The 19575-nt window shown below is 45.9% G+C and overlaps 1 long non-coding RNA gene across 1 annotated transcript in view; it reads right to left on the bottom strand.

Moving 5' to 3' along the window:
- LOC120386884 overlaps positions 1 to 18530 on the bottom strand; it is a 36149-nt gene extending 17619 nt beyond the window's left edge. Inside the window, exons 1-3 of the long non-coding RNA XR_005589958.1 lie at positions 18457 to 18530; positions 17228 to 17396; positions 4105 to 4193 (exon numbers count right to left, since the gene is read on the bottom strand). This is a non-coding gene — a long non-coding RNA (uncharacterized LOC120386884). The remainder of the gene's footprint in view (positions 1 to 4104; positions 4194 to 17227; positions 17397 to 18456) is intronic.
- Between the last annotated feature and the right edge of the window lie 1045 nt (positions 18531 to 19575).

Genomic DNA, 19575 nt, shown 5'->3' with positions numbered 1-19575 from the left:
TCCTCACAACACCGCTGTGTGGTAGGCAGTGCTATTATCTGCAGTTTACAGGTGGGAAACTGAGGCACAGAGAGTATAAGTGGCTTCTCACAGTCACACAGAGTCTGTGGCAGAGCAGGGAATTAAACCAGGGTATCCCAAGTCCCTGGCTAGCACCCTAACCACTGGACTGTCCTTCCTCTCTCAAGGCTGAGTTTGACTATCTGGATATTAATGGTTAAAATAATAATAATTATTAGCACTTATACAGGGGTCGATTGTGATACTGTACCATTGCTCCTGGTGATTAGAACCTTAGTTCACCAGTTGTCTCACGGAAGTGAACAGATCTATTTGGGGATTAAAATGCTTCTCCATGTGAGGGTATCAGGATCTGGCCGAGGGCACTTTTCATCGGCAAAGCACTTTTTAAACATTAACTGAAAACAATACAACCCCCAGTGAGCGGAAAGTGCTGGGCTTTGCATCGCTGTAATTGCTGTGCAGTCCCCAGCTAGTGCGGCGTATTCTATTACACACGGCCTGTTGGCATGTACCGTGCTAATTAGAGCTGGGATGGCTCGAGAGTTCATTCATGTTGATAACAGCAGCAAATAATATGCAAGGATGAGTGGGCATGAAGATGTGAAACACACTATCATGAGGAACAATAATAGACTTGCAGGAGACGCATCTTTATTGCCTGCTCGTTAACACTGCAGTAATCTCTGTAGATAGAGACTTAGCTATGATGCTATAGTAGATACATGCATGCAGACCTTTACCCCCACATGGAGTCCCACTGACCCATACAGACTGATCCAGAGATCACTGAAGTCCATAAGAATCTTTCCATTGTTCAATGAGTTTTGGATTAGGGCTAGTGTGTCTCAACCTGGGTATTGGCGGGTCATGGGATGGGTTTGGGGGGATTACAAGTGAAGGCACATTATTGTCAATCAATTTCATGAACGTGCAACTCAGAGGAAATGACTCAAAGTTTCCACTCTTAAGCGGAGCGGACCAGGCTCCAAGCTTCTTTCCAAAGGCTCTCACTTTGTCTCCCAACACTGTTATGTTTCTGTGTCGTCCTTGAAAAAACTCATATTCAACTCATTCAGATGACTGAAGACATCTGCTAAGTAAGCCAGCTGAAGGAGCCACGATGGGTCGCTGAACAATTTAGCAAAAGGAGACCCTTGATGCTTTAGGAACGTAAGTATTTCAGCTTGCGATTGAAAAAGTCTGCTTAACACTTTTCCCCGGGAGAGCCACCTCACTTCAGTGTGCAAGACAAGACTTTTATGAAGTGCACCATTTCATCACAGAAAGCTGCAAACAGGCAAGCTGCGTTTTATGACATTCACAAATTCTACAGACTCATCAAAGACCTGATGCAACCCGGAAGGCATTCCTTTTGCAGCGAGTTCTTGCCGATGTAAGAAGCAATAGATCCACATTGCATACGGCGTAATTGTTTTTAATCTTGCAACAAGCCCGCTGTTCTCGCCTTGCTTTGGCACAGTCACTGCAGGTAGCAATGCATTTTCCCCAATCGATTTCAAAATATTCAGCAGCTTCAACAAACATGTTAACCAGTCATTCACCAGTCATGTGGCTAGGCCGCGCTTTACAGAAGAGCATGTTTTCCTCAACTGGAGCATCTGAATTATATCGAATGAAAGCTACAAACTGCGGTGAGCCAGTTCCAACTGAACAGCTAGGAATTCACACCGTTTGTAGCTTTGCTTTCAGCTGCTCACGAATGTCATCAGCCATTCATACGCCTCAAAACTGTATCATTTGATAAAGGAATAGATTGAAGCTTATTTACCTCTTCCTGGCCAAGCATGCTTGTAACCATGTCATGTGTCGCAGGAAGTCTAAGATTATCAGCTATTGTATGTGCCTTACATGTTTGGGCAACACGAGATCTGAAGCTTCAAGAGCATTCTTACTGACATTACTTGTATTGGACAGCTATTCAAGCTGTTCAAATGTCTCTTAAAGAACTCAAGAGGCTTGTTCTTTAACTGCGGATGTTTCCTTTCCAAATGCTGAATTAATTTTGAAGATTTCATGCTTTCGGCACTTAGCACTTCACGGGACACAACACAACGAGGTTTATTTCCGATTGTTGTAAGGCCATCCATGAAATAGCAGCAGTCATATTTGCTGCATTTTGCCTTCCCCACTCCTTCATTCTGTGAAGTACTTGCTTGAGCTCTCTCTAAAAATGTATCCATTGTGCAAGAAGAAAAATGTGCATACACTATTTGCTAGCCGTGAAAAACAACAACATTGTCTGGACAGGAAGCAGCAGTGAGCTCACATGGTTGCGGGAAGTCACATGGTTGCAGGAAGACTACTACTATTAATGACACAATATTTAAGGGGGAAGAAATCTCTGCTAACATAAAAATGTATCGGAACTGAAATTACGCACTATATTTGCGTAGGTTTGAAATATTAGTTTATTAACGCTGATGGGCCAGTATTATTCCTAATTTACTTAATGATATTTAAGGTCGGGGGTCAACATTTTTTCAAGTCTTAATATAAGGAGGTCACAATTTTTTTGTAAGTCCACAGGGGGTCACCAGCACAAAAAGTTTGTGAAACAGGCCCCTGCTCAGCAATGCAGTTAAGCAGCAAGTGCTTATACCTCATTGACTTTAAGCTTAAAGCTAAGCATGTGCTTTAGTGCTTTGCTGAATCGGGGCCCTCATCTGTAAAGGACTTTGGATGAAAATCTATTTGGATGAAAGGTGAGATATCAATCCAAGGTCACTGTCAGATTTTGAATGGCTCTTCTCCAAGCATAAATGCAAGCACAGTGGTTAAGAAATATGACTTTGTTCCTAAATGTTGGCATTGATGTGGAAGTATTATGAGTTGTTCTATCTCTTGCCTCCATTAGATTAGAGCCAGTGCTTGCAGTTTACCCACAACATCCAATCAGCCCGCCACAGTAAAACCAGCTGGCTGCAACTTTGTTTAACAAACTTCCTCTTTGGAAGGAGGGGAAAATACCCACAGGTTAATTATGTGTTGTGTTAAAAAAAAAACACTAGATGGACAGTGGTATACAGAATAGATGTGAGCAACTGACATCAATCTAGGGGCTAGGTCCAACATCTATTAAAGTCTATTGGCTTCAGTGGGAGTTGGGTCAGGCACGAAGAGGGACATGCCATGTAGTGATGTGACATATGTTGCACTATGGAGTCTTTGGAACCAGCATCCACACTCCTGTCATTGAGTTCTTGGAGTCACAATCTGGTTCCTGGTCTGGTCCTGGAGCAGAACAACAATGCGCTGCCCTTTATCTGGGGCTTATGGCTAAGCCTCAATTCAGCAAATTTTACAATAAGCAAGTAAAAAAAAAAAAAAGCCAAAGCCAATGGGTAAATGAGTTGTTGCAAATTATTTGCTCAGCTCTAATTATCAAGTTTTGGCATCCATTAGTTAAACTGGTTAATTTTATTACAGAGAAAACAACAAATCACAAGGCTGATGATAATGAGGATGAGCAGGCATTTAATTATCCTTGTTCTAGACAGAACAATTATTAATTTTAAATGGCAAAAAACTCATTTGAAAAGTTTGGAGTCTGGAGAATTATCACAGCAAGTTTAATATCACTGCCAGAGATCTATGGTCAGAGGCTCCATTAATACCACTAAATCAAGCAAATCAATTCCTACCCCCTGCTCCTCCCTACCCCCTGTAAAATACAGAATTAAAACTAATAGACCTAAAGCCAGAAACTTTGGCTTTGGATTGTCTTTGTCAGCTATAAACAAAGCACTCTAACACCTGTACAATCAAATTACTGAATGACTTGGAAGCGCATTAATCAACGCATAACAGGTAAATACAATAGGGACCTTTCAAGAATGATAGTATCTTAGTTTAGTTTTAGTGTGATAAGCGGATAAAGGAACTTGGGGAGAGGGTTAATTTTTTTTAAATTCTGTAGATGCTTTTAAAATAAACACGAATTTAAGTACCAGCATCATGTTAATCATGTGTGCATCATCCTTGTGCCATGCAGCAGGAAAAGCAATGTGGTATTTTCAAATTCAGCAAGGCCAGTGCAATATAAGGAAGACTGACACTTACCTACAGTCTCTTGTCCAGGTGGCTTTTCTGGGTTTGCCAGCTGAGCTCATGACTCTGATTTTTGATTGTAATATTAAATAACTGCCCACCTAGGATAAAAAACAATAGTTAAGAGCTTGCAGATATAGACCTGCTGAGGAAAGGCTAAACATACGGTATATTGCCTGGCTAAGTGACAGCTAAGAGTGGATACGGTAGCAGTCCACAACTCAAGAGTAAGACCAAGTTGTAGACTGTGGGCTCAGAAGGAATAGCTAGAAGGTAACATGATGGACTTGAGCAAAGACGACTTGCCACTGAACACGGGGTCCAGTAGGTGGGGCACTGGAATGAGAGTCAGGAGAGCTGGGATCTAGTCCCAGCCCTGCCACTAACCTACCATGTGTCCTTGGGCAAGTCATGCCACTCTGTGCCTCAGTTTCCACACCTGTGAAGAGGAGATAATAATCCTGACTTACCTCTGTAAAGTGCTTTGCGTACTTTGGATGAAAAAAGGCCCTGTAATAACCAAGTTTTATCATACAGGCGTTCTGCGAGGATAGTCTCACAAAGCAGAAGCAGAGTCTCTCTTGCTGGAGTTATTCAAACCTAGGCCCTGGAAATGTTCTGAAGGGACCAGTCCCACCTTTTCCTGTGGAGATGTACTGGGTAAAATCCTGGCCCTTCTGAAGTCAATGGGAGTTGTGCTATTGAGTTCAACAGGGGCAGGATTTCACCCATTGACTCTAGCATCTTTAAGGATAACAGCATGATGTCCGCAGGTTTTTAATTGTTTTACTGAACAAATGCATGGTGCAACATGGATCTAATAAAATCCCAGCATGGTCAGCTCTAGCCTGGGGGAGCTGCTCTGCTCAGACAAATGAAAGAACAACCCCAAAGATAAAATAGACTGACCTCCAGTCCTAGTATGGACACCCTTCTCAGCTGGTTAGTACCTGGAAGTGAGTCTGATAGATCGATACACGTCAGGGTGGCTGCTCTGCTGCCCCAGGCTGTATGGGAACATTCCAGCAGGGGGTGCTATAACCTCAGCTGGATTCAAGTGAGCATTCGTCACATACAGGGGAGCTTTCAAAAGTGCCCTTAAATAAAATGCACACGTGCTATTAAGGCAAGTCACAGTGGCCCATCTAACGTGCTGACTTAACCTCCACTGTACTATGTGGGAGGACTTGTGGCACCTTAGAGACTAACACATTTATCTGAGCATCAGCTTTCATGGACTACAGCCCACTTCATCAGATGCATAGAATGGAACATACAGTAAGAAGATATATATACATACAGAGAACATGAAAAGGTGGAAGTTGCCGTACCAACTCTAAGAGGCTAATTAATTTAAAAAAACTTTTCTCCTGCTGATAATAGCTCATCTTAATTAATTAGCTTCTTAGAGTTGGTATGGCAACTTCCACCTGGCCTGGGAGGGATGGGCCCAGGCTGGCCTGGGAGAAGATGGGGCCAGGCTGGAGACAAGCTGTTTTAGAGGGCAGCCTCCACCAGCAGGATGCTGATGGAGCTTGAAGCAAATTTTAAACTGTGTGGAACCTCAAGGTGATGCTCTCGCTGATGCAGCATTCCCTGTGGATAGCAAGAGGTGCAAATCCCTGCCCCCGCTCCCCATGTCAGTAGGGTGGATCTGGCCTGCTGCATGCAATAGAATTGTGGTGCCAATAAATGGCATCAGGACTGAGTACTCAAGAGTAAGACAGAGCCGACACTGGCATGCTGGCAGCTTCTGACACTCTGTCTCCAGTCACAGGCACCACATACAAACACCTTGAAAGATACCCAATGGCAATCTTAGGCACAGCTACCCACCACCTCGGGAGACTCACTGAAAGGGCTGCTGCCAAAGACTCAAAATGTAAATCCATTTTTTTTTAAGTACACCAGAAGCAGGAAGCCTGCTAAACAACCAGTGGGGCCACTGGATGATCGAGATGCTCAAGAAGCACTCAAGCACGATAAGGCCATTGCGGAGAAACTAAATGAATTCTTTGCATCTGTCTTCACGGCTGAGGATGTGAGGGAGATTCCCAAATCTGAGCCATTCTTTTTGGGTGACAAATCTGAGGAACTGTCCCAAATTGAGGTGTCATTAGAGGGGATTTTGGAACAAACGGATAAACTAAACAGTAATAAGCCACCAGGACCAGATGGCATTCATCCAAGAGTTCTGAGGGAACTCAAATGTGAAATTGCAGAACTACTAACTGTAGTTTGTAACCTATCATTTAAATCAGCTTCTGTACCAAATGACCGGAGGTTAGCTAATGTGACACCAATTTTTAAAAAGGGCTCCAGAGGTGATCCTGACAATTACAGGCCGTTAAGCCTGACTTCAGTACCGGGCAAACTTGCTCAAACTATAGTAAAGCACAAAATTGTCAGACACATAGATGAACATAATTTGTTGGGGAAGAGTCAACATGTTTTTCATAAAGGGAAATCATGCCTCACCAATCTACTAGAATTCTTTGAGGGGGTCAACAAGCATGTGGACAAGGGGGATCTAGTGGATATAGTGTACTTAGATTTTCAGAAAGCCTTTGGCAAGGTCCCTCACCAAAGGCTCTTAAGCAAAGTAATCTGCCATGGGGTAAGAGAGAAGGTCCTCTCGTGGATTGGTGATTGGTTAAAAGATAGGAAAGAAAAGGTAGGAATAAATGCTCAGTTTTCAGAATGGAGAGAGGTAAACAGTGGTGTCCCCCAGGGTCTGTACTGGGACCAGTCCTAGTCAACATATTCATAAATGATCTGGAAAAAGGGATAAAGAGTGAGGTGGCAAAATTTGCAGCTAATACAAAACTACTCAAGATAGTTAAGTCCCAAGCAGACTGCAAAGAGCCACAGAAGGACCTCTCAAAACTGAGTGATTGGGCAACAAAATAGCAGATGAAATTCAATGTTGACAAATGCAAAGTAATGCACATTGGAAAACATAATCTCAACTCTACATATAAAATGATGGGGTCTAAATTAACTGTTCCCACTCAAGAAAGAGATGGAGTCATTGTGGGTAGTTTTCTGAAAACATCCATTCAGTGTGCAGCGGCAGTCAAAAATGTGAACAGAATGTTGAGAATCATTAAGAAAGGGATAAAGAATAAGACAGAAAATATCATATTCCCTGTATATAAATCCATGGTATTCAGATGTGGTTGCCCAATCTCAAAAAAGATATATTGGAATTGGAAAAGGTTCAGAAAAGGCCAACAAAAATTATTAGGGGTACGGAACGGCTGCCATACGAGGAGATATTAATAAGTCTGGGACTTTTCAGCTTGGAAAAGAAATGACTAAGGGGGGATACGATAGAGGTCTTTAAAATCATGACTGGTGTGGGGAAAGTAAATAGGGAAGTGTTGTTTACTCCTCCTCATAACACAAGAACTAGGGGTCATCAAATTAAATGTAATGTTTAAAACAAACAAAAAGAAGTATTTCTTCACACAATATGCAGTTAACCTGTGGAACTCCTTGCCAGAGGATGTTGTGAAGGCCAAGGCTATAACAGGGTTCAAAAAAGAACTAGATAAGTTCATGGAGGATAGGTCCACCAATGGCTATTAGCCAGGATGGGCAGGGATGGTGTCCCTAGCCTCTGTTTGCCAGAAGCTGGGAATGAGCGACAGGGGATGGATCACTTGGTGATTACCTGTTCTGTTCATTCCCTCTGGGGAACCTGGCATTTGCCACTGTTGGAAGACAGGATACTGGGCTAGATGGACCTTTGGTCTGACCCAGTCTGGTCGTTCTTATGCCTTAGCACAAGGATTTCATGGGCACTCACAGACAGTCCAGTTCCAAAGCTTGCTCCCGACACAGGGCGTCTGCATCTCCTTGGTAGACCTGCCCAGGCAGAAATGAGGAGAAGACAGAGCAGAGACGGGTGGGCTGCTGAGCGGGAGTGTTGGATAGAAGTAGGGACAGGTGGAAGGGGAAGCACTTAGCCCTGGCCCTGCTGGTTTGATGCTGGCTGTGGGAGTAAGCGGCACAGGCAGCAAAGAACTGGGAGGCCAGGGACTTGCACAGCCTAGAGTTACAGACCCTCAGAGAACTAACTCCACTGGGCCACAATGCACTGGGACTTCTGTGTGTTTCTTCCTCCTTAAGCCAAATGAACTCCCCAGCGGGCAGTCTGGCTCCTTGCTCATTCCTGGGACATGCAGCTTCTTTCCGGTTGGCCCAGCTTAGCAAGTGACCCAGTACCAGGACTTCAAACCCATCTGCATTCGTGACCTTGCACAGGATTCTTGAACGGCGTGAGTGGGTGGGAGAGATTGGTCTCCCCAGGAAACACCCCCACCCCATTCTTCCAGCCAGCCTGATCTCTGCACTGTTCATCGCTGCCAGAAGAATCAGGAGCCCGTGTTGGTGCTAGTCCGGCTCCAGCAGCTCACGCCTGCCAAGCTGCAAAGAAAGCTGTCGAAGGATTAGAGGATCTTGGCAGAAAGTGCTGACGCTGCGCGGATCTGTGGGTGTTTACAGAGTGCTGCAGACAGCTTTCGGCTGAGAGCTCCATGGCTGGAAACATAAGTGAGCAGTGCCCAGGTTCGCTTGCATGAAGCGGTGAAGGGGAGAGAATTCTGCCTCATTTTGGAGGGTGCTCATGGGATGCACAAATCAAGTGCCCCCAATCTATGCCCTGCAAGAAGGTATTTATTGCTTAGGCAGGACACTTGTGTGCCTATTTCAGGGCCTCTGAGTACCTATTTCCCATGGTTAGCTCATTCACCTTACACTGTGCAGCAGTGATGCCTGCAGAATTAATTCCACACTTTCATGCACATTAATATCTGTGTGCAGCCAGGAGCCAGCGCCGTTAGTGAAATGCAACATGGTGATTTCTGAAGCCAACAGCTGTGAAGGATGCAGGCTAGTGACCAGAGATCATGTACCAGAGACTCCTGAGTTCCAATCCTGGCTCTGACACTGACTCTCTCTGTTGCATTTGAGCATGTCACTTCCCTTTTCTTTGCCTCAGTTTCTCCGTCTGTTAAATAGTGCTGATAATACTGACCTTACAGAAGGGTTGTACATGAGACCATTTAACACTATTATAGATCAGTGAGTGTCTTTCCTTCTTGCTGTAGGAGCTCATGTGGCCCTTAGAGCGTGCAGTGGTTCTAGTAGAGTTGCTTTTCACCAGCAGAAACCAGCGCTCAAATCCAGCCTGTGCTCACACGGGAAAAGGAGTGCAGTGGTCATGGATCCATGATAGAGTCCTGGCCACGTCACAGAATCTGCCCTGGCAAAGGGATGCTTGCAGCAAGTCAGGAATGAAGTGCATTAGAAAAACTGTGTGCAGGGCCCAGCACTCAGATCAGCTGTCAGGGGCTGCTGGGGATCAGGACAGAGCTACACAGGCACAGTGAGACCCAAGTGCATTGGAAGAGCTGCCCCGTCGGGGGTTAAAAGCCAGCAAAGGATGGGCCGTTGCAGGTCAGGCTGGAGGTGTTTTGGCAGAGCTGCCTGGTTTCCCGAAGAGGAATAGGAGGATGTGCTGCAGGCTGGGCCTGGGGCAAAGCATTGGCAGAACTGCTTGGGGGCCCAGGACTGGAATAGCAGGAGCCAGGGGTGAAACTCTTTGGTAGAGCTGCATGGGGAAGGTTTCAGAGCATCTGGCTGTGAAACATCTAGCTCTAGCTTAGTTCCCCACATCCACAACCGTCAAACTCACGTGGGAACAGAAAAGGAAAATCCCTAATGCAGCCCATCTGGGTAGACTCCTGCTGCACTATGCCAAGCGGTTAAAAAAACCCCGCTCCAGGCACATAGCTTGCCAGCCAAGTTAACACAACCTATAAACTCAGCGCTCAGAATCTCCTGAGCTGGACAGGTTGCTTGGAGAGCTTTTATCTGATGTTGTGAATAGAATCTAAAGCGTGGAAAATGCTGGCTTCTGAGCATGCTTTTTGTGGGTCCCTTTCAGGAGAAGGGACTCATTGTAACCTCCAGCTGAGGCAGCTTCCAAGAGCTCCAACTTTCCTTAAAAAAACCCCCAACCCTAACTTCTGTTTACCGAAGATAAAACTCAGCGCTATTCAGCAGCGCAGCTCAAATGGGCATCCATCTTTTTCCTGGGGACAGACCCACTGTTTGGTAGCACCTTTGTGGCAAATGTTTGTATTGATTAGCTTGGCATCTAAACGATCTCTAGGAAAAGAAAAAAAATCCAAACCTCCCCCTTGAAAAAACAAACTCGCTCTCATCATTTATCCCAGGTGGTCAGTAGCACAGATCACATTTTTCAAAGTGTAATTGCAGACAATTGTGCTTCCCCCCCAGTGCCCATCAGCTCGTCTTAGCTGGCATGATAAATGCTAGCTTTTAAGCAAGAATGGATTGATTATTAATAGCTTAGATACCAGTTACAGGAACTGCAATAAAACTAGATTTTAATTTCCCTCTCTATTAAGGAATCTCATGTTTCATTCAATGTAGAGAGAAAATACTGGTCTTTGTAAAGATATTAGATTTATTGCAGCTATAAAAGACCATTGATGCACTTAAGTATATTTTATATTTGAGTGGGTTTTAAAGAAAAGTTGGTACGGTGCGTACCATTGTCACACCTATTCCTCTAATTCCCTAGCTTTGAGCTGGCCATAATGGGACAGCAGCTTGCCTATAGGCTCCCTGGGTAAGTGACTGTGGAACCGACATTTCGGCTAGTGATTTTCCTTAACAAAGAACCACTTACGCTCCAGGTGGCGAATGAGGTGGCAAGAACAAGCTTCGAACATAACCGGTGCCTGTCTTGTGACAGCTCCAACAGTCTAGCCCCCTGGATTTGACCTTCCGCGCCATCTGTGGGGAAAGCTCAATCGCTTCAGCTGTGGCGTGATCAGATGTGTGGCTAATGACTGTCAATGGGGCTCTCCTGACTCCCCTTTGCTGCTGTGGCCTGTAGGAAGATGTAGGTGGCATATTTGCTGGCTCTTGGCTGCACCCATTTGCGAGGGCAGCCTGGCTCCCGCATGGACCTGCACAAGGCCCTTCCCTCAGCTGTCGAATGAGTCAGACTGACATGCTTCACTTGATTGTCTATGCGGATGCAATCGCAATATCGACACTTACACTGGTAGTTTCAAAATGCTTTGGGATGGAAGCTGATCGAACATGTCATATTATTGGGCACTCTCCACCCACCACTGAAATGCAGCCAACTCCCAGAGTTGTCCAGAAATACTGTGCATCCTGCAGCAAGGGAAGGAGGGGACCTAAATGCAGGACTGTTTTTCTGAGGTAAATTTAGAAAAGAGGATTCCAGTGTGAATACAAAGTCAAACTGACGTGAGGTTGGAACAGCATTATAACAATCCCATTGCCACCCCGGAACTTCTTATTTGTGGCTTATATAATATTATTATATTCTGCAGTTCCTGCTACTCCAAAAGCCAAGACCCCCTCCCACCTGAGCTAAGGAGAAGCTGCACCGACTGTTAGCAGTATAGTGCCTATGGCACATGGTGGAGCAGGGATGAGCCCATACACTAACCAGTTCATTCAAGTACTTACAATACCACTATGCAATCAAAGTTCAGTGAGTGCAAAAAATAATTCCAGGGATATTTTAAGGCTTTAACTTGTCTGTCACAGCACATCAAAGAAGGAACAACTGCCTATTTTTGATCTGCTATAACTTCCTTGTAGTGAATGCCTGTTTGCCATTAAAAATATCCCGCCCAGTGTATCAGGAAAATCACTTAATCAGGGACAAGATGCTTCTGCTCTGATTTGTGTCTGGATAAGGAGAAAAAACATAAAAGCTGCCTTGCCTGAAGAACATAGTTGTGCATTTTAATCTCTTATAACTTACTTTTATGATGTAATTCTGAATTATGTTATTGCATTTGTATTTAGAAAGCACACCAGCTGGTGCCTGCAGAAACACTTTAAATTAGGGTTTCCCAAATACACATTAAATTTAGATTTAATAAGACAGTTATCACATGGGATTTAAACACCAATTGATCATTTATAAAATATATTGCAGCTCAGCAAACCGTGCAATTCGACCATCTTATTATATGATAACTGACATGGAATAAACACACTTTTAATAATCAGCTGCTATTGATGTAACACACAGCCTGTATTCAAGCCCAAGGTTAATTTTCATAGGATAGCGGCGTATGCTGGAAGTTCAGCCCCAGGCCTCTTAACTCACCCTCTTCCACATGATGTCTCAGCCCTGTTCTCTTTCTGCTCAAGCACATACATCAACCATGCATCCACATGACTTGGTTTCTCAAGCCTGTGTGAGTTCATTTCTCACTGGGGCATCGTCTGCATCCTTGTCAAAGTCTGATTTATCCCTCTTTGCCTACTCTGCCTACAACTGAGGTTAATCATGTTGTGACTGAAAAGTGGGAATTACCCTGATTTCAGGGCCCAGCCCAACATCCCAGACTGGTGCTTAGCAGACGTGAAGGAGTCACTGGCCAGGAGAACCAATGAAAGTGACAGCAGGCCCAGCCGAGCGCATCAGTGCCCCACGGACTGACCACCACTCCCACTGGGCCACCTTGCCACCCACCACTGCCATCTTCCTAGCTGAGGATGCTGCACCTCGGCTGCCCAGAGGGGCCGCTATTGAGCAGGGGATGACACTGCCTCCCTCTCCTCACAAGCTGCCTTCCTCAGCCCACTCAGCTCAGGCAGCGAGAGAAATCTGGAACCAGGATTCGAACCCAGATTTAATGCAGATCAATGACACTCGGGGCTGAGGGAAACTGGCAGCATGATTCACAGAGAGACACCAGTAATTCCTGTGATTAGCCTTACATGTTAAATCCCTTGTCAGGCAAAAAGCTGGCAGAAGATGTGAGGGGATCCATACAGTCTCAGGTAGTGCTTGAGATAGTCCTGGAAGCTCAGAAGAAAGAGACCGTTTCAAGCCCGGACAGGCAAGGGAGGGTAGTTCTCCGATCCCACAGCTAATCAGTACAACACAGAACCACGTGTGACCTGACCTGGCCTCCAGTGAGGCCTGTCTCAGCCTGATCCTGGTGCCCCACCAGATAAAGCAGCAGTTCTGCACCCACGTATTTCCACTGGCTTGAGGGGATTTCCTCTGTCCCAGAGACGCCCGTGAAATGGCAGTGTCACTGGCATAGGGCAGGAGTTGAAAATGCTTCCTTCTAAGAGAGTCATCAATTTCCCGGCATGGCATGCACAATTTGCTTTGCTGCACAGGGAAAACTCCACTCCAAGCTTATTCCTTTAGTGTGTTGGATTATTTTGCATTTTACAGTTTGCTTCCCAGCAATTTCATCCTGACAATGCATTACTGCTTCTCTCCTCCTCTCGCCCTGAGCAATATCAGGGACACACACACCAGACCTCAGCTGATGTAGACAGACAAGCTCCATTGACTTCAAGGGAGACAGCAGGCATCTAATGGTTTGAAGACTGCTAAAGTTTGAGAGACCTGCAGGTTTTCATCTGCTGAAGAGAACCTTGATTCTCATCCCAGGGTGTCTTCCCAGCAGGGATTCCTTAGAGAGACTGTCCCACATTGAAAGGAAGATTCCTTGTTTATTTATTTATTTGCCTAGAAGTATATACTAGAGCCTGTAGACAAAGCCTCTTACATTTTACATGCTACAATAAATTTGTTAGTCTTTAAGGTGCCACAAGTACTCCTGTTCTTTTTACATTTTACAATCACTGATTAATCTGATATTCAGCCATTTGGCTGCATGGGTGAAGCAGAGGGCAGAGTTTGGACCTGTCAGGGAATTTCATTTTGATCTTCCATGTGAGTCCTTGTTCTTGGGCCACTTCTGCAGTTAAACTTTCCCTTGTTGCCTGTACCACAAATAAGTGTCAGTTCTGTTGCCCTCGGCGATTATGTCAATCATACATCACTCGTCATGCCCAACACCTGCTTGGAAAGCAGGAAGGGACCCCCTTCATGTTAATGTATAACATCATTAGCACTGTGATGGAAGAGGGCTTTCATATCACAGGTCTCTTAGCTATGGAGACAGGATCAGCTAGTTAAGAACCCGAAATGAATCCCATTTTACACTGGCTATAGCAATAACTATAAAACGTTCTCTCTGCATTAAACCGCCCCTTTAAAAAATACCCACAACTGCTCATTGAAAAATGTAAAAATATTAGCTACCGTATTAGCAGGACCTACATGAAACAGTGTGCCCTGGTCTGACACTACCTTAGCTAGCTGACTAGCAAAGAGTACTCCAAGAGCTAGGCCAATATGACTGCTGGAGCAGGTGACGGCAAAGCACAGTGAACAGTGCAGTCCCTAGTGGGTTACGCTCCATTAAGATCACTGGAGATAGGCAGGTGTTTCATCAGATGGAAGACGACGATCTCTGGGTTTCTGTTTCCCCACCCGTTCTTTCCCTTGTGTATTTTGGATCATAGGCTTTTGGGGGCACAAGGGGTGTGTCTCAGTATGCGTGTGTACAGCGCCTAGCGCAGGGTTAGTCACCTAGCTATGTTGGGGGGTGGGGCTTAGGCCCCAGCATTTCCTACTGGCCAGCTTGGGCGGCTCCCTACTTAGCATGCTGGCTTCCATTCATTCCTTCTTTAGGCGCCTGCCACCCTCCATGCATCGACCTGGGCGCCTGGGTGCCTAACTCAGGGCTGTGAATTCCATGTAGCAGCCTTAAAGTGAGCTGCTGCAACCCTCCCCCCTGGGGAAACGAGCCCTAAAAGTGTCTTTTAGTCAGTAAGGGCAGCGGCTCTGGCTCTGGTACCCACCGGGAGCAGATCTGCTCAGTGAGCAAGGGGTCATTTGGGGGACTAGAGCAGCACTGTCAACAAACAGCTCCATTTCGGTGCATGTCTGCAGAAGGCATCTGGCCATTTGGCATATCTAGAGCCTGCTGTTCCATTGCCTGGCACCTTGTGGAAACACTGACACCTCTGCAAAGTGCAGGTGTAACACTCCCATCAGCAGGAATACGTTCTGAGCTGATCACGTGTTGCACAGGTGTTGGCGACAAGGAGTGGAAGATCAGACCCGGTCGTTTATTTTGAGACAATTACCCATCATTCATTGCCGGAAGTGAGTCTTTTAAAAAATGTTTAAAAAAAAAGTGGCAGCAAAGTTTTTTTAAAGTTCAGAGCTGCAACATGCTGCTCATATACTCTGGATAATTTACTTTTCTAATCAGATTGATTTCCGTTCAAATGAATTCTCTTGTCCATCTCTATTCCAGTAATGTTATTTTAAGCATAGGCTGTGTCTTGGCACAAATGTATAATCAAACGATGAGATGCAGAGGGCATTGTGGTACTTTATGGTGAATCAAATAGAAGTTAAATTATAGAAGCTTTTAGGCGCAATAATTTATGTATTGTAACTTCTGTATCGGTCCACAGGATCACATCCCCTCCCGGATTTATCTGTCTTCTTAATTTGCAGCTTGGCATTTTTTTCCCCATTGCATTGAATTAGACTGATCTAATTTCTTTTCAAAATGGAAGCAAACTTCATTTGGGGTTTGGAATGCTAAATGTGCTAGAGAAAGCCTGATGTAGGCAGCTATCACAGCGAAGTTAGACATAATCAGGTCAGAAGAACCCCTATCCTTAGCCACAGCTGAAGTCTTATCCTCGACACAAAAACGCTCTTTCCTTTTGCAGAATTGAATTGTTTCTGTATATTGACTCATTTTATTTCCTCTGTGCAGAATGTCTTATTGTCACTGGCTGGGTTGTGCAAGGCAACCAGCAATCCCTTCCCTGAATTCAGAGGCCAGGCCAGAATTTAGAGAAACCAGCAGCACAGACTTCGTTAGGTTGAAGGAAAAAGGGTGTAGGAAGGATGGTCCAGAGTGGGATTTGGGAGACCTAGGATCTGCCACAGGTTTCCTGAGTGACCTTGAGCAAGTCATTCAATCTACCCCCTGCTACAATTCCCACCTGTAAATCGGGGAGCATACGTCCTTCTCACACAGGAGTATTGTGAGGATAATATCCTGTACGGATTGAAAGGCTCTCAGATACTCTGGTGGTGGAGACTATTAAGTAGTTAGAAGGCAAGAGGCAAGAAGAGGAAGAAGGCTGAAAGAGGAAGGGGGATTTGGCCTTCAGTAACTCGGTCTATAAACCAGCAGAAAGGTAGATGATGTCTCGCACCTGCCGCCAACTCACTGAGAGCTGCTGGGCTGGGAAAGCCGAGCAGGACTTGGTAACAGTGCAAAGAAAGAACCTTCCCCACATTTCAAAGGTGCCTTTGCATCTCGTTAATCAGCACATGGATTCCATTTACCTTGGTCTGAAGCCATATTGCAGACAAGGCTACAAAATGCAGTGGCTGCAGCTTCAGCAAGCGAACCACAGGGGGTCAGCTGACATCTGACCCCTTTCAGGCCTGGCTTAGCAGAGCCAGGTTTCCACAATATCCATGTGCTTTCCTTGACTGTCATCCACTGTTGTTCTGATGGTGGAAATTGCTGCAAATGCACCATGTCAGGAAACCGAGGTCCTCCTTGCAGAGCTTCCAGCTGATGGCTCCAGGGGGGTGAAGAAGAGAGTCTCCTTTCTCATCCTCCACACCTGGGGAGCTAGACCCTTCAAGCTGGGAGACAGCTTCAGAGCCAGGGGAAAGGTCATGCACTTTTCTAACAGCTGTGCAGGGCTGGGACATTCGTGCAGAGGCCCCGGTGCCCCCACAATGTTCCCTAGGCCTACTTCCCTCGAGAACCAGGTGTCATGGCTTCCTAGCCACCTACTGCCCTCAAAGTCCCACCTTTAGGGAGGGTTCATGGTGCAGAGGTGAAAGCTTCCTAGGATAACACAGGATCAGAAACTTTGCAGATGGAGGTAGGACAGTAGCACCCATCTGCCCCCACCTAGCCACTCTCCCGACCTGTCTGACCTCAGAGCGCAACAGAGCCGAGGGGCTTTGGTGGGTTCAGGATCCGGGGGAGCGCGCAGCTGTCCATTTGTTCCCTCTCCACCCACCGAACCCCCCCCCCCCCACTAGCACTGGTGGAAGCTGCCATCAAGCCCTGAGAGGAGAAAAGGTCACGTGCTGCCAGAAATTACATGGCTCAGTCTTTTAAAATCCCATCCGTGAAGCGTCCTTCCGTGTGAGACACTTAGAGAAAGACCGCAAGTTAATTACCTTAATTCCGGTTGCAGACCTGCTTCATAAATTTGTTAGTTGTTGTCACGCCACTGTCTGCTTCACCGCTCTTGCATCTACCTGAGGACACGGCCATTACCGGGGCTTCTCCTGAGGAACTCTCCCTCATTATTGGCTTTGTCTTCCTGGTGGGGATCAATATCCCTGGCTGGAGAAAGGCAGGAGCAAACCACAGACTGATTTTTTTAACTAGATCCCAGAAGCCGCCTCTCTTACCAGCACCGAGTGGCAGTAATGGAATAGCCAAAGGGGATCCTAGAAAAGTTGGTTTGTTCTCCTCGTTCTGATGACTTAACGCGAACATAAAAATGTGCACCTGAAATTTCAAACAAACAATGAAGAAAACAGCGAAGAATCCTCTGGCACCTTATAGAAACAAACAATGCTGGTTTAATCGCTCCCATCCCCTGTTTTACTTTGTTTAATTAAGCTTGAGTGGTGTGAACACCCTGCCTCGCACCCACAACCTGCTCCCTCCGGTGAGGACACGGGCCTGTCTATAGCCTCATGGTGTTTGCACCTTACTACTCCCACTCAAACCGCTCCTCTAAATCAAGCTGCTGAAACTGCTGGTTAGTTTCCTTTTGAAAACGAATGTGTTTGAATTTCTAATGAAGAGCGTCATGGTTTCAGCATGTCAATTTACTTCTCTTTCCCAGCAAAGCCATGCACCGTGGGGGTGCCACGAACTGTCTGCAGAATTCTGGGCAGGACAATAGTTAATTACCAGCATTCATTACTTGTAAGGCGGAAGCAGCTAGAGGCCCCCATCAGGGGTCAAGGCTGTACACATGCATAACCAAGAGAGGTCCTCCCCCCACAGAGCTGGCAGTCTTAGCACGGGGGTGGCTGGCAGGCCTATATGTGCCACTAGGGCCTAGTATATGCCCATGCTTCCTGCTTGCCTCTTTTTTTCCCAAAGCCCATGCATTGACGCTGCAGGCTGCACTCTGCTTGGGAGGGAATGAACGATTAAGGTTTTATTTTACATGCACCACCCGGGGCAGGTGGAGGGTTTGGGACTCCCCGCAGCAGCCCAGGCTCCCTGGGCAGCTCTTACCAGTGCCCGGCTCTGGCTTCCAGCCTGGCCAGGGGGTGAGGCCTTGGCGGGAAGAGGATGGGTAGGGGCAGGACCACAGAGGGGGGCAAGGCTCTTGCATGTGTCCTCCTTTTGCCTATTGTGGTCACCCTACACTTACAACACATACCTCGCTCAGATAGTCACGTTCTCCAGATTTCCCTTAATCTAACAGTGTGCCAGATCGGAACCTCTTGCTCCCCGCGCTGGATCAGACAAGTCAGGGTGGCAGGGTTGCTTGGATGGCTTGTGTGGGTCTGCAGATTTTATTCGATTATAACAGTTGCAGTGGGCTCTGGATCTAGAGGTAGAAATGAGACAGTGCTCACTGCAGCTTCACATGGTGAGATTCAGCATCTCAGAGAGTTGCTAGGAAGAAAGGGCAAAGTTGCTTATTAACTACTTGTCCGACAGCTGTTAAAAACAGACATTGTAAAGAACCGTTCTATAATTTATCAAACGATCAGTTTTGCTTGCTCTTTGCAATTATTCCATTGATGCTGATCTCTGTTCCCCTTCCCAGAATGTCTGTGTGGCATGTGCATTCACTGGTTTGTTTTTGTAGGGTTGCTCAGACAGATTCATAATTAGCAGCAGATCCCATTTGTTATTGTAGGGTTACTCCTGATGAGTCCTGCTGGCTTGTGACTGTAGGTTTGCACGTGTCATGGTCACTGAGATGTGCATGCCTGTTTGTGACCAAAGACATGGCATTATTATTACAAACTGCCCGACAATAGCTTCGGAGAGGTGTTGTCTGCACAAGGAGCTGTACCAATCCTAATTTAATGCTTTGACGGGTCCAAGTCACAGCCTTAGAACAATATTGGCATAATTGTGTGTGTTTGGAAATGCTGCAGCTCCTACCCATCACCCTTTATTTGTATTTTCTGTCACGAGCGGTATATATCAGCCATCCCTAGCGCTCGAGTGCCGCTCCACAGTCTATTAGAAAATGGCCGGGTGCAAAAGATGCATATAAATAAGGAACTCCATGAAGTGTTCCCCCGCCTTTGATACAGTGAATGTTCTTCTGCAGTGATTTATGGCATCTGCGCAATGTTCCTTTCTGACATAAATCTCACAATTCATTCCTATGTAAAGAACTAAGGAAAGCAAGAAGCAGACACCTCCAGATCCTGAGGCTATGATTTGCAGTTGAGCATCCTCCCTTAGGGGGCATTTAGTGTCAAAGGTACACAAGCTTCTGCCTCTGGATCATATCTGTGTGTGTTGGTACCGGGTTCAC

This window comes from Mauremys reevesii, linkage group 19 (assembly GCF_016161935.1).
Source record: "Mauremys reevesii isolate NIE-2019 linkage group 19, ASM1616193v1, whole genome shotgun sequence".
NCBI classification, from domain to species: Eukaryota; Metazoa; Chordata; order Testudines; family Geoemydidae; genus Mauremys; species Mauremys reevesii.
The sequence above is the reverse complement of the archived record's forward strand: the minus strand, read 5'-3'. Positions and strand labels throughout refer to the sequence as shown.